General features: G+C 47.0%; 1 protein-coding gene across 2 annotated transcripts in view; it reads right to left on the bottom strand.

Moving 5' to 3' along the window:
* LYN (LYN proto-oncogene, Src family tyrosine kinase) overlaps nt 1-14,903 on the bottom strand; it is a 111,514-nt gene that overhangs the window by 78,111 nt on the left and 18,500 nt on the right. The window lies entirely within an intron of this gene.

The raw sequence follows: 14,903 nt of genomic DNA, 5'->3' as shown, positions 1-14,903 counted from the left end.
AGTGCAAACACTAAATTATATCTCAATTCCCTAAAGAGACAAAAATCACACTTTCTTTTCCCTCTGCCTCTCAGTGCACTCACTTGGAAACTGAGGCCACTGCCCCCTACCCCCAGGGCCACAGTAGGGTGAGCTGAGCTGGTCCCCAGGGCACCCACTCTGGGAGGGCTCTTGTCAGCTTCACTTATGTGCGGTTACCCACAACTGCCTGATTCTTCCCAAAGAATCCTTTCTGCATTTGTCACTCTTAATTCCTTTAAACATATTTTCAGTTGCGCTGGCGAGAGCAGTATGTCCTGTATTTGGTCCTCAATGCATTTATTAGGCCACGGTTCCTAACGTGAGCTAAGCATTAGGACACCATGGGGGCTTTTGGGGGAAAGGCCCCGGCTCTACCCCAGACCATTTAAACCAGGATCTCTGGGGGTCAGGCCTGGGCGGCAGCATTTTAAAGTCTCCACAGGTGAACAAGTAACTCTAAGACTTTTAGGTAGTGGTGAGGGCGATGCAGAAAAAGCAGGGTAGCAGAAGAGGGAGGGACGGATGGTGGGTGAGCAGGTCTGTGTGAGAACATGCTTAAGCTGAGGACCCCATGGAAGGAAACGGCCCCGCGGAGTCCCGCACACGGATCAGAGACGGAATGGGCGGTGGGCTGGGCTGACCCAGCATCAGAGGCGGGAAGTCGGCGAAGCGCCGTGTCCCCCGAGCACCCTGGCTGCTTCCCACTGCAGACTTGCTTACTCAGCCCTTCCTTCAACTTGGGGCAACTTTTGTGCAATCCCTCAGCTTCCTTCCAGTATTTCCCCCTTTCTGCTTACTATAGCCAGAGGAGGTTTCCATGGAAACCCAAAGGATCTCTACTAATGCCACAGGTTATTTAGTTTAAATTCATCTTACGTATGGAGTCATAGTTGACAAACATGGAACTTGACATCAGGAAATCTGGGGGAATGTGTTACAGCCTAGACCACCGAGTATCCCAAGTGTATTCCTCTACCTTGTCTGGACCTCCGTCTCCTCCTCTCTTGTATATCACATGGGTCAAACTAAACACCCATCCCTTCCAGCTCAAATTCTGTGCATCTGGGGTCATTGTCACTTGTTGAATCTAACGTAGGAGAGACATAGGAGGCACAAATACCTGCAAGACACGGGCCTCTCCCCAAGGAGCCGAGGGGATTAGCCCTGGGGTACGCGGAGGCTAATTTCCCAGGGTGCACATACTCGGGGAACTCTTTTCTTCCCTTCTTTCTTCAGTTCATGTCACCAGCTCATTCGTACCATCTCCCCCTCCCACACTCCCTCAACTTCACAAGTCTGATAAAATATTATTAGTGTGGGGCTTCCCTGGTGGCGCAGTGGTTGAGAGTCCGCCTGCCGATGCAGGGGACACGGGTTCGTGCCCCGGTCCGGGAAGATCCCACATCCCACGGGGAGCGGCTGGGCCCGTGAGCCATGGCCGCTGAGCCTGCGCGTCTGGAGCCTGTGCTCCGCAACGGGAGAGGCCACAACAGTGAGAGGCCCGCGCACCGCGATGAAGAGTGGCCCCCGCTCGCCACAACTAGAGAAAGCCCTCGCACAGAAAGGAAGACCCAACAGAGCAAAAATAAATAAATAAATAAATAAACTCCTACCCCCATCATCTTCTTTAAAAAAAAAAAATTATTAGTGTATGCACTGTGTAGAAACATTTAAAGAGCAGTTTCAAAGCATGACTCTCCCCGACCTCAGTCATCACCCCAAATTACCAAAACCTGGTCTTTTATTTTTCTGTCTGTACACACACACACACACACACTGTTACCATCCCCACATCTCTAGTTTAGAGCCAGACAGAGGTCAGTGTGTGCTCGTTTCTCAGGGGTGGGGCATCGTGACACTCAGCACACGATGAGGGATTTACGTCTTCCTTCACATCTGGTGCTCAGGAATCCCATCAAAGGCAGGACACCCATTTGGAACCATTGTTCCAGTGTAAGTGTCTACACTGCCGCCCTCTGATGTAAACGCACGGCTCCATTGCTCTATGATCTGCACTCTGCCCACACCTTCCTGAGTGGTGTCATGTTTGGAAATCAGGCATAAATCTTTCAAAATCACCCAAAGTAATCTGATAATGTCCAGAAGCAGCAGAAAGTTTCTCCTGAGAAGCACGATTTTTAAATGAGAAAAGAGCATACCTCATCCGTTCTAATTTACTGGTTTTAAATAGCTAACGTCTATTTAACTTTTACTGTGTACCTGGTACTGTGTCAAGCACTTTACGTGGACTGTTTCATTCAGTACTTAGGACAATCCTTCATATACTACTATCATCTCCATTTAACAGATGAGAAAGTTGAGGCTTAGGCAGGTAAAGTAACTTTTCCAAGGTGACAGAGGCAGTAAACAATGGAGCCAGAGTTGACCTGCTCGCTTCGGGTAAGCACCATTTGCCCAAGAAATCCCGAGAGTCCACCTTTGAGCACACGCGGTGGAAGCAGGGACCACTGCGCCCCACTGCCCACCCAGAATGGCTGTCCTCCGGGAGTGCGTGAGACCGGCTGTCAGATACTGGCAGGTAGAGGGATCCTTAGTGGGCGGGGTGAGGCTGGCAGAGGACAGGAGCAGGAAAGAGCGATTACAGAATACACCTGTTCAGGGCAGAAATGGGCGGATACAAACATCTACTCAAGAAATGTTACAAGTCCCCTCCTGATGCTTTACAGAAGAAGACAGAGTCAACATTTCTGAGCTGGAGAGGACTGAAGGAGTCATCTAGGCCAGCAGCCTCAGCATCTCCTGGCAACGGCTTAGAATGGCCAACTCCCAGCTGGACCTCGGGCATCACTGTCTCGTCTATAAAACAAGGAGGCTGGACTAGTGAATCAGTGGTTCTGGAACTTCAGCAGGTGTAAGAATTGCTGGAGGGTTTTCTCGACCTCAGGTTGCTGGTTCCACCCACAGAGGGACTGATTATGCAGATCTGGGGTGGGGGGGGGGGGAATTGGCATTTCTAACCAGAGGCTTGAGGATGTCTGGAACGGCAGAACGAAATCGTAAAAGATCAGGCAAAGAACGGTAAGAGTTGCAGTGGAAAGCAGGCAGCGTCCAGTTCTAGAATTCAGAGAGCTCGGACAGCCGCAATGCACTGTGATGGACACACATTTCCACAAGGAAGAACAGATAACAGACTAGGCTTTAAGTCAAGGTACAGCCTCAGTCAACCCATGTTTAATATACGAATTATAAAATGGATCTTCTCATCTAATTAACAAACCCATCTCTACTCCCTGTCTATTTGGACGCCATTCAATTATCGCAATTCAAAGCAGGAGAAACCTCAGGCACACAGAGGGCTGAGAGCCCCTCCGAGTCCAGCGGCCCTGGATCCCCCGACACGAATCCACTGCCATTGTTCACCTTCTCTGCATCTGTTTGAAACAGCTCCTCTGTTACAAACAAAACGCACAAGGTCAGGGGGTGAAACAAACAAAACAGCAACCGCCTTGACCTTTCTTCCTTCGCCAAGTAGGTGCATCTTCTGGAGTTTGTCCTGAGATGGTGTTTTCTCCTGTCTGGGAGGCAAGAGGGAGGCTGGCGGGAAAGAGGTACAAACAGCACAACCACCACGGAGGCTGTTGTCTGGATTCCCAGTAAAATCTGGAGCGGAGGCCCCAGGGCCCCAGGGCTTGGGCTGGTGGCTGGACGCCTGCAGACGGTCTCGGCAGGGCCCAGTCAAGGCTGCTGGTCGGCCTGACCCGTGCACGTGGTCCCTCCCTCTCTGAGCCCCAAAGGGGCCTGACACTCTCACACGTGGAAACAGGGGCACTCGCGCTTTTTCTTCTCCACTGTCACTTGAAGGGAACATCAGCTCCCTAAGGAATGGGCTCATCCCAGCAGGTTTCATGTTAAGACATAAAACACTTACAGGGAGCAGAGGGCTGGCCTCCTGAGGACACACTCAGTGTTCCCCGAGCCCCTGAGAATTAGGGCCTGGACCCCCCGACTTACCTCAGAACCCTACACTACCAACAGAGCTGAATTGAAAACTCTCCAGGGGCTTCCCTGGCAGTCCAGTGGTTAGGACTCCACGCTTCCACTGTAGGGGACACGGGTTCGATCCCTGGTCGGGGAACTAAGCTCCCGCATGCTGTGTGGTACAGCCGAAAATAAAGAAAAAAAAATAAAATAAAAAACCTCTCCAACCTGGCTTTCCTTCCTCTTGCTTTCCCTTTACCATTCTCCCGCCACCCCCTGACACACACACACACACACACACACACACACACTCACACAGACTCACACTCAAGTACACACACACTCGCACTCACACACACACCATCCGCCATGCTGCACGCTGCCATTTCCAGTTACCTTTCCAAAAACAACGACAGCTCTCTCCCCCGTTTCCTCATTCCTCACAGGACAGAGCTTGGCAAGAATCGCCCTTCACGACAACCTACATCCTGGGCTTCATAAGCCGCTTGCATCACCCCGACACACCCTGTGGACCAGCCCCATGGAAACCCAACCCTGAGGCCTCCATCCTCCTCTGAACCATCGCACCTGCTTCTTCCTGGAATAACACCCACCCTCCCCCGCTCCGCCCGCCCCATAAGCAGCCTCCTTCTTCTTGTTTCACACGAAGCATTTCAAATCCCACGTCCTATGTGTAAAGCTGTCCTGAGCTGCCAGGCAGAACTGTCCATCCCTCCAGCCTCATCTCTTATCCAAGTAGCACCCTCAGTGCCCAGGACGCTGCCAAGCCCATCAGCAAACACTCAACAAACTTTGATGAACTATTTAACTAATACAATCATTTATGTCCAATTATTTCCCCTTCAGCCTCTGAAAAGGCTCTTTCACTCACACCTTCAAGATAGTTGCAATTCAACAATTATTATTTTTTTTATAATTAATTTATTTATTTTTGGCTGTGTTGGGTCTTCGTTGCTGCACGCAGGCTTTCTCCAGTTGCAGCGAGTGGGGGCTACTCTTCATTGCAGAGCACGGGCTCTAGGCACGCGGGCTCAGTAGTTGTGGCTCGTGGGCTCTAGAGCACAGGCTCAGCAGTTGTGGCACACGGGCTTAGTTGCTCTGTGGCATGTGGGATTTTCCCGGACCAGGGCTTGAACCCGTGTCCCCTGCACTGGCAGGAGGATTCTTAACCACTGCACCACCAGGGAAGTCCCAACGATTATGTTTTAATTCTTTCACTAAAGCCAGTGTTTTCCAGATTTGCTAGTTCACAAGAATGACTGAGATTATTGTTAAAAATACAGATTCTTGGGCCCTGCTCTAGGCAGACCCCTGAATCTGAATCCACATGGACAGTGTGGGCGTTTGTAGCAAACAGTACAGGTAATTCTTATACTGATTTTGACTAAGGGCACATTTTGCCCCCCACTAAAATGTGAGCCGCTTTGGAAAGAGAGGAACATAGTAAACTCTATTGACTATTCATATCTTAATGTGAGTTTCTGGTAAAATGCTTTATTAAAAGATGTAAATAGAAGGGATGGAGAAAAAGAAAAAGTCATGGGACAGGCCCGGTTTTGATTTTCGCAAAACATTCTCTGGATATGAGGCCACTTTACAGCCAAACCCTCTGGAATCAAAATACTTATCTAGTCAAGCGGCTTCTTCCTATATAAGAATAAAGTCAAGGTGAATGAACTTTTTACAGGGGCTGCTTTAAAAGAAATTAGAATACTTGTAGCCCGTTCTTTTAAAGATGTATCTTTTGTAATCAGGAAATGTAATATCACAGCTCGTGTGCTCTTGTTTTCCCCTCATAATGATGGAGTTTCATATTTAGGCTAAAATTTCAGAAAATACTTAAGTGCAGCCATGCACTTAATTGTAATGTTGGATCTTATCATTGTCATGTTGGGTCTCATTGTAATGTTGGGTTTTATAAAAGTGGCGACTAAGACACTTTTGTGTCCGGTTTACCTCGGCTGTCCTTGGTCGCCCACATAACCACTTCATTGCAAAACCTGTCTTGTTTCATTATGCCTATCGACGGATCCTTAAAGACACATTGCAAAAGAGGCACACAGAAATCTGTTACATAACGAAATAGAAATATTCTTTAGTCCAATTCCTAGGAAGTACATTTCTTTCTTCCACTGTTTCTCTTAGCAGCAGCTTAGCTGGGGTCTAAATATTCATCTAGAAAATAGCTTGTCCCAGTCACACTGTGTCCTGAATTGCCAATCTCTCTCTTCCATTGGAGCAGAGAACAGGGGAGGGGGAGGGGAGACGGCCGGAGGGGTGGGCCTGGACGGGGCACCAAGAAACGTCCACGTCTTCCTGTTTACACGCCCTTAAATAAGGCTTGTCGGCCTCACAACGCACATGCTTCCCTCCCTCATCTTCTCCAGCCCAGTGAAGGGCCCCCCAGGTGCTGAGGTTGGAAACCCAGAAGTCACCCGAGGTTCCTCTTTGTCTCACTCCCCAGATGCAGCTCATCAGCAAAGTCTCCCCATGGACATTCACCACCCGTCCCCAGTCTCCCCACCTTCTGCTCCGCCACCATGGCCTCTCACTGCCAGAGGAAATGCAGGATATCCAGTTACACTGGCATTTCACAGAAATGGCTAATCATTTTTTAATATAAGTATGTCCCCAATATTGCATGAGATATACTAAAACTTCATTCATTGCATACCTGAAATTTAAGTTTAACCTGGCCCTCTGTATTTTTATTTGCTAAATCTGGTGACCCCGTCTGCCCCCGCATTCCCTACAGGGCCAGATCTTTATCTGTTGATTAAAGTCCTTCCACAGTTTTGTTCAGAAATAAGATTTAAATTCTTTATCGAGGGCTTCAGGGCCTTTGGCTGGAGAAGGCAGGAGAGGTTGGAGACGCCCTCTGTCTGCCTGTTTACCCTCTCTCACCCTTATGCTTTGGCCATCAGAAACCTCGTTCTTCTCTGCAGACACCCAAGCTCATCCCCACCTCAGGTCCTTTGCACTTGCTGTCTCCTCAGCCTAGAGCCCTCCCCCGCTGGGTGTCTCCCACTCTCTTCATCACAGCCCAGAAACCCCACGCTCCCCTGGCAACCTAGCCAAAGCAGCACCCCCGACCCCCGTGCGCCCTCCATCGCAGTACCTAAACTTTCCGCAAAGCCCTTCATCCAACCTGGAAGCAGTTACTGGTGTCTGGTCTCTTTGTCCTGACTGGCAATGCCTGCACCTCAAGAGCAGAGCCTGTCTCTTGTTCCCTGTCTCCAGAGCACCTGACCTGAACCTGGCATTGAATCGTCCCCCTAAGACCTATTGCTGATGAATGAATGAATGAGTTTCCTGCCTGTGAAATGAGATTTCCTTACATTCTAAGCGGTCTTCACTTTGGCATGTTCAACTTTCATAATAATATGCTGACATCCCTAAACAACATTTCCTGCCCCAGACTCAGACTTTTCTCCATCAAAAAGCGAATGCACAGTTGCATGGTGTTGCTGCTTTGCCCCTCCAAGTTCAGTCACCAGGAGCCCTGTCTCAGTCAGTACCCGGTGCTGTGCGTTACTTGAGTGTTTCATTATATTTTAAACAGGTAATTAAAAAAAAATTTAGCGGAAAGCCAGAAGACCGAGGTGTTGATATGAATGCTATAAAAAGAAACAAGATGAAAATTACAAGGTAGGTTGAAAGCAAGGACTCTTCAGTCTTAAGCAAAACCCTCTTTTTGGTGCAAGCTCGTCGCCTTATCGTGAAGAACATGCACGCAACTTGAGACCATGGGTGAAATGCTGAACGTATATTGATAACTGAGTCTAAACAGAAATATGTAATTTCGAAATGGTACAGATTGTTCAGCTGTCCGGGAATGGAAGCCCTTATCACATACGACTCTATTTCTGGCTTTCGGGCTTAGGAGAGGGTGAAGGAGCTGCTGCGGACCGTCTGCGGCACAGCTGAAAAGCAAGGCAGGGGTCCTCACGCTGCGGCGTACGACGACCCCTCCTGTTACTTTGTAATCCTCTTGATTCCTGGCAATTGCTGGAGTCTCTGAAGAAGAAAAACCTGAAGTTTTCGTTTGGACTCTTCCGGGCTGCTAGAGGAGTAGAATGTTGGCAGTGGTCATCCAGGCCCTCTGGCTTGTTTAGATCGGCAATTTGAAGGCGGGCCAGGAAACCACAGGACGCAGGAGGCAGGGAAGTGCCTAAGGCCCTGTGTTGGGTGGGAGAACCCGTGAGCTGACTCCAGCAAGAAGAAAGAAGACACGCAAACACACACGCTAACTAGAAGCAATCGTTCCAGGAAGTCGTGCAAAATGCTCCCCACTTCAAGATTCTAAATGCTCACAGGGTTTCTTTAACCGTCTAACAGAGTTGTGAAAGATACAGGCACCTATTTTCTTTGAGAAAAGCTTGGAAATGGACCAGGCCGAGTCCTCACATGGGGACCACTTGGCGTTCAGCACACGTGCACGAAAGCCTTCCTCCCATGGATGCTGGGGGAGGGCAATGAGTAAGACCGTCTCCATCCTCGGGAGCTCGGGGCCAGTGGGAGAAGCAGGCAAATCGACACTGACTCTGATGGGGCAGGTGCCCAGCCGAGATGTGTGCCGTGCGCCTCGGGGCCGCAGAGGGAAGCAGACGGTCCTGCGTGTCCAGACTGGCTTCCCGTATGCATGAGGCCAACGCCTCAGTTCCAGCTGAACTGACCTCACCATATGACAGTGTTTTTAGTTTGCTTTTCTTTCTGAGGCAAAATGCATACAGAATGTTCTGGAGATGAATGGTGATGATGGTTGCAGAACAGTGTGAATGTTCTTAATGTCACAGAACACTTAACAATGGCTAAGAGGGAATTCCCTGGTGGTCCAGGGGTTAGGACTCTGCGCTTTCACTGCCGAGGGCTCGGGTTCGATCCCTGGTCAGGGAACTAGATCTTAACACGCCGCACGCAGCGGCCAAAAAAATAAAAATTAAAACATTTTAAAAAATTAAAAAGATAAATATGGTTAAGATGGTAAATGTTGTGTTAGGTCTATTTCATCACAATAAAAACAAACAAGAAAAATAAAGTTTAATTATTACCCTCCCCAAAATGTGTACACAGTGAAATGCACAGATCTTAAGTACTGTACGAGATGGGTTTTGGTAGATGTCTCCACCCACATTCCCACCTTCCAAGACAAGACACAAAACAGCCCTATCACCTCAGTCCCCTTGTGTCCCCTTCCAAGTCACGCATTCCCCATGATCGCTGTTTTTGACCCTCACAGAAAGTAAGTCAGACAGTACATATTTCTTTCTGTCTGACTTATTTCTCTTAATATAGTGTTTTGGAGATTCAACCAGTTGCTGTATGGAGAAATATCTTCTTCTGGTTCAAGTAGTCCCATTTTATGAATATATCATCCAGATTTATTGAACCACTCTTCTGATAATGAATATTTGAGAATTTCTAGGGTTTTGTTTTTATACATATATTATGAAAAGAGCTGCTGTATACATCACTGTACACATCTTTTTGTGGACATCTGCTTTCATTTCTCTTGCATAAATACCTAGAAGTGGAAAGGCCTGGCTGTGAGGCATCGGTGTGTTGAATTTTATAAGAAATCGCCGAGGGGCTTCTTGCAGTGGCTGGACCATTTCCACTGCAGTCTCCCCACAATCTCGCCAGCACGCTGGGATCGTCAGCATTTTTTTTTTAACGCACCGTGATGGCTCACGGAACCAGCAATGGATGATGCCAAGAGAAGGGTAACGGCCCTCGGACAGGGCTACTGGTTTCCCGGAGGGCTGCTCCTTCCATCCAGGCCAGAGGGCTACCACCCCCGGCTCAGCTGGAGTTTTAATGGGGTTCATTTATTTTCTTTCCTTTTCTTTTTTTAACAAACCACTTTCGCATACTCTTTCACAACCAATCCTGATAAGAATTCTAACAGATGGCGAAAGAGCAGCTCGAAGACGGGGTAATTGACCCAGGGTTCACAGGGAAGACCTCGCCATCCCAGCCCTCTGCCTGAACAGGTGCCCCATCTCTGAGACTTTGGTCGATCTGGAGGTAAAAAGAAAAAGAACAACAACAACTGAACGAGTTATGACGGCACTATGCTACTTCCCGGTTCCTACCATGTACTACCTTCTCACTCGTGGGTGGTTTTGATGGACCCTCAGCTCTGCAGAGGTCACGATCGACCCTTGAAACCTCCTCTGTGTCCCGGGGAGAGGTAAGTGGTCCCCCAGCACAAGGGAGATGCTCCGGGCCTGAGTATGAGGTCCCCCACCGGAGCAGGAGGGGCTCTGTGTACCGACACAGCTCACAACACAGCCAAGACATGCTGTTTTGGAGGGTGAGGCTCTCCCAACAGGTAGGGCGTCCCGCCCAGATGCTTCTCAAGTGTGGGAGGAGATTGGGGTTAGCAGGCCCTCTAACCCCAGGAGATTCGCCACCCTCCTAACTGGTACCCAGTGTGGTCGCCTCTCCTCAAGGGACGGGGAGCTTTTCTGGGCACATATCGGCTCTTGGGACATCTGACGTTCTGAGATGACCATCCAAATTCACTGATCTGAACATTATCCCCAACAGCCCACAGATTCCACAACGGCTGGATCTGGTCAAACGGTTCAACCTTGGTACACAAGCGGGGTGTCAGGAGAGCTCTAGAAAGCAGTGATGCCTGGGTCCCCCACCGTCCCCATTTCATTGGTTGGGGTGCAGCTTGGGCCTGGGGAGGATTCAATGCTCCCCCATTGACTCTAGTGAGCAGCCAGGGCTGAGGACCACTAGAAAAGCCCTGCTCTGAAAAAGAATTCACAATCCAATAGCGTTGGGATCCTTTTATCCAATACTGAACTCCTCGCCAGAACTGGAATCACAGTAATGGACGTGTCATAGACGGTTTAACTTCAGAGGCCCTGTTGGCTAGCTGTGACACAAGCTATCCCGTATGTAATTACAATTCCATGCCCTTATGCCAGAGTGGCGTTGGAATTTATCCACTGCCAACCTAACCCCATACCCAACTCAAACCAGAAAAAAATGCTCTGGAGGGGAAAAAAAAGGCTCTGACTGATGAATGGAACCCACTACTGAAAATTTGCTAGTGCAGTAAAGTTGACCTTCCTATCATAATTAGGCTTCTGTGAACATTATTTTTGTTCTATAAACCTGATGGCCCCAAATGGAAAGTTATTTAGTCCTGGATTTGGTTACACTCTAGCCATAAAGAAAATGGTAGTATTTACAAAGTATTAGCTTTGGGGTACATTTTATGAAAAATATAATTCACTTATACTTACCTCAGGTTTATCTATTACAAAACTATCACTATTTATTCCTTTATTTCAAGAGTCATTCTACCTTATTGTTTATAATCAGCGCTCAGAGAACAAATGTTTATGATCGATAAAGCCATACGACTTCAAGTTTCCAACCCCAAGATCTACATAAAGGATAAAACACTATAAATTCTACATAAACAAACAATAGTCAGGCTAATCATCACTTACAAGTGTGAAAGTCTCAATACACCCAATGAATTCAGATGAGACTATCAGCACAGAAATAGAAAGAACAGAGAGTAAAGAACAGCTTCCTAGGAAATAATTTATCCCCTGATCTTAAAGATAAAACTTAGAACAGCAGAAAACTTTTAACCAGTTTATTTCATGAAACACCGACGGTCAAAAACATATGTACAGTTGACCCTTGCACAACGTGGAGTTAAGGCTGTTGACTCACTCACAGTGGAAAATCCATGGTAACTTTACAGTCAGACCCCATGTCCGTGTTTCTGCGTCCTCGGATTCAAGCAAGGCAGATGGCACGGTACTGCAGTAGCTACTGCTGAAGGCAGTCCAGGTATAAGCGGAGCCATGCAGTTCAAACCCATGTTGTTCGAGGCTCAACTGTAATTCAATTCATTCTTCTTCTCTTGTTGAGGTTTAGTGCGTCTTGGTCAACTTCACCCCACAAGTCTAGCACACAGGAGCCTTAGTAATTTTCCCTTTTCCCCACGAGCTCACGTTGTTCTCTTGAAGATATTAAAGAAACAGTCACAGAGGGGCTCCATCTAACATCTGCTCTTCTGCTCGTACAAACGTGATGAGACATGTTTTAAAATGATGACACACCATCACTCACTCATTTGGCTTTTCTCACCCCAGATTCATTCCTGCGTCTGTCTAGGAATGAGTCCATTACGAGCCTGGGGTAGTTTATTACCTCAATCATGGTCCTAATGCCCTTTTTGGCTTAGGTTCTTCTCATCTGTTTCTCTTTGGTTGAGCCAGGAAGTGCAATTAGACAAAGACTTGGCACGAGCTACTCAGCTAGGGGTTCTCTCCTGATGCATCCAGCCCAGCCTCTGAAAGATCTCAAGTTCGTGGCTGGTCCTGGATGGAGCAGTGGTTCTACGGCCTGAAGGTTCTTACAAGACTAGCAACGGGTCCAAACTGTCAAGCAACGGGGTTTATTTCAGTGTATGACCCATGTTCCTTCTGGATCGGCATGGAAAATATGGATACAAGACTCTGCCGGCTCCACCCTCATCCCCACAGAAAGCAACAATGATACACCACGTCTGCCAACGCCCAGCCTTCAGGTACCATATTTGGGGACTTCTGGGAAATCCCCAGAAGTGTCTCCAACCAGGCCACAAGATGGACCAAAAGAGGATCCTGTGGAGGCCCAAGAATGAGCACAGGACTGACGGAGAGAGTAAACAGCAACGTTTATGCTAAAGTCAACGTCAAAACACTTCTGCTTACACCAACTTCATCAAGACCAGAGAAAACTGGGGTTTTACTTAGAGAGTCACCTGACACCCCAGGCATGAAAGGAAATAGAGGGATCCTAATACATTTTCCCTTCTAAAGAAAAAGTTAAAGTCTTATCCACTTTTCACTTCTTTTCGGAGAGCTATTTCCATTTCTGAATAGAAATGGAAATAGTCATTCAGGAGCCAGGCAGGAGACATCGGGCAAGGGGTACCGAAGTGCCGAGTGAAAACACTGGCTGGAGAGTTGACGTGCTTCCCAGGGGATAAACCAGTTTAGCCCCGGCTTAACCATCGATGATCTTAAACTCATTGCTGCAAATGCCACAAAGAACAGAGGAAGGGAGTGGGCCGAGGACAGCTGTATGACTCACCTGATCCGTACATCCTTTGCCTATTATCCGACCCTTTGCCATTAGCGATCTATTAAGTACAATCTTAATAACCTTTCAAATACAGCTTTGAAGCTCTTTTTTAGAGAGTTATGAGAATGTAAGAGAACGCTTAATAGGAAGAAAAACACAAGCTGGATAAGTATTGAGCAAAAGAAAAATGTGGGGTAACTTCTGGAGAAAAGGCCAATCCAATCATGATTCAAACTTAGCTATAAAACAAATGATTTGCTTTGCTTTGACAGCAGAGGAAAATCATTCTTTCCCAACAAATGGCGACCAGGATAATAGGGAGAAATTGAGTCGCCGGCTGAAGCTAATGCACATAAATCCAACTGGCTTCATCCTGATCATGCTTTAAACTCTTAATGTTTAGATTTTCAGTGCGATTTCAAAGAATTTTTTTCTTTTGTCTTTGCAAGCGGTGATGATAGTAAGAATGACACCAAGTTGTCAGAACTGGGGTGGAGTCTTTCTAGCTTTGGCTCTGCTACTGGTTTTGAGTGTCAGGCCTTTTTTCTCCCGCAAGTCAGAGAGGTTGCACCTTGGATTCATGTAGTAGTAGAGCTGGGCTTGAAAGCCAGACTTCCTGAGTTCAAGTTTGAGCTCCACCCCCCACAGACATGATATTGGGCAAGTTCATTAACCTTTATTTACCTGAAAAAAAGGGGATAGTAACTGTATCGATTTCATAAGGTTGTTGTGAGGATTAAGCGAATAAAAACTTAGCAAGTGTTTAGAATAATGAGTGACGCACAGCCTGTGCCCAGTAAACGTCTCTGCCCCATAGTTATTATTAGTCTCCCAGGAGGAATCACATTCCTGTGTTTACATTTAAGTTCATGTATAAAGTCAACGTGATAAACTATCAAGGATATTACCGCTCTTAGATAGCCTCATCCACCAGAGGGAAGAGAGCAGAAGCAAAAAGAACTACAATCCTGCAGCCTGTGGAACAAAAACCACAATCACAGAAAGACAGACAAGATGAAAAGGCAGAGGGCTATGTACCAGATGAAGGAACAAGATAAAACCCCAGAAAAACAACCAAATGAAGTGGAGACAGGCAACCTTCTGGAAAAAGAATTCAGAATAATGATAGTGAAGAGATCCAGGACCTCGGAAAAAGAATGGAGGCAAAGATCGAGAAGGTGCAAGAAATGTTTAACGAAGACCTAGAAGAATTAAAGAACAAACACCTAGAAGAATTAAAGAACAAACAAACAGAGATGAACAACACAGTAACTGAAATGAAAAATACACTGGAAGGAATCAATAGCAGAATGACTGAGGCAGAAGAATGGATAAGTGATCTGGAAGACAGAATGGTGGAATTCACTGCTGTGGAACAGAATAAATAAGAAAGAGTGGAAAGAAATGAAGACAGCCTAAGAGACCTCTGGGACTACATTAAACACAACAACATTTGCTTATAGGGGTCCCAGAAGGAGAAGAGAGAGAGAAAGGACCAGAGAAAATATTTAAAGAGAATATAGTTGAAAACTTCCCTAACATGGGAAAGGAAATAGCCACCCAAGTCCAGGAAGCACAGAGAGTCCCAATCAGGATAAACCCAAGGACAAAAATGCCGAGACACATAGTAATCAAATTGACAAAAATTAAAGACAAAGAAAAATTATTGAAAGCAACAAGGAAAAAATAACAAATAATATACAAGGGAACTCCCATAAGGTTAACAGCTGATTTCTCAGCAGAAACGCCACAAGCCAGAAGGGAGTGGCATGATATATTCAAAGTGATGAAAGGGAATAACCTATAACCAAGAT

Source organism: Lagenorhynchus albirostris, chromosome 17 (assembly GCF_949774975.1).
Source record: "Lagenorhynchus albirostris chromosome 17, mLagAlb1.1, whole genome shotgun sequence".
NCBI classification, from domain to species: domain Eukaryota; kingdom Metazoa; phylum Chordata; class Mammalia; order Artiodactyla; family Delphinidae; genus Lagenorhynchus; species Lagenorhynchus albirostris.
Note: the sequence above shows the minus strand (reverse complement) of the source record. Positions and strands in the feature narration are given on the sequence as shown.